The following is a 1,142-nucleotide window of genomic DNA, read 5'->3' on the forward strand; positions in this document are numbered from 1 at the left end:
CAGAGCACTGGCACAGGCTGCCCAGAGAGGTGGTGGAGTCTCCCACTCTGGAGACATTCCAAACCCACCTGGATGCCATCCTGTGAAACCTGCTGTAGATGAACCTGCTCTGGCAGAGGGTTTGGAGTAGATGACCTCCAGAGGTCCCTTCCAACCCTGACCATTCTGGGATTCTGTGAGGAGTGTGTTCTATGCCCATGCTGTGGCCAGAGCTGAGGGACCTGTCTGCTCTCAGCTACTTCTCAGCCCCTGCGCCATGTCAAACCTGAAAGAAAAGTGAAGAGGTCACCACCACCATGGCCAACACAGAGTCTTTATTGGTGATACACAGAATAGAGCCATGGGGTCAGTCCTGGCTCTGAGGCCCCTTGCCCTTGATCAGCAAAGGCAGAACCAGTCTCTGTGGTGCAGTAGCCCCTCCTGGGCAGTAGCCTGCTGGAACAACACCCAGCGTATCTGAGCTGAGCTGCTAAAACCAGGGATTGCCATGGTGGAGTCAGACAGGCTGGGGAGGGAGCCTCTCTGGAGCTGTCAGGGCTGTGGCACCTGTATCAGCATCAGGTGGATGGAACTCCAAGAAGGGATTGTGTGGGGTGGGGAGGACCAGGCTAGCACTACAGGACTGTGGATTGCCCCTTGGCTCTTGTTGGCCTTGGGCTTCATGCATCTCCCAAAGTAACACAGGTAGCCTGTGCTCCTGAGCCCAGTGGATCTTACAATGGTTTGATGGTGCCCTGGCAAAACACACTTTGGGTGTTGGTGGAGCTACTTCAGTTTCCATGAAGCTGCCTGAAGGGTCAAGGGAGCCTGGATGGGACAGCTGGTTCTTTTCATCCCTGTCACAGACAGGTCAAGTCGTGGTGCTTCTGCTCTGATCTGCATACTCAGGCTGTAATTCCAGGTAAGTTCCTGTGCAAACTCTGGGCAAAGGGTCAGGTTCCCGCTTCAAAGCTTGACCACAAATTGGAGAGAGTCCAGTCTGTGCTCTCCAGCCACAGAGGATCCTTGGGGTGGCTTTTCAGGGGAGTTAAGCATCTTGGGTCTGTGCACACCCCTCTCGTCTCCTCTGGTTTCCACTATTACTAATGGAGGGCTCTCAAGAGAGTCAAAGTTCTGGCCAGAGATGGGCAGTGGCCATACCT

Source organism: Charadrius vociferus, unplaced genomic scaffold (assembly GCF_000708025.1).
Source record: "Charadrius vociferus isolate BGI_N301 unplaced genomic scaffold, ASM70802v2 scaffold37, whole genome shotgun sequence".
NCBI lineage: Eukaryota > Metazoa > Chordata > Aves > Charadriiformes > Charadriidae > Charadrius > Charadrius vociferus.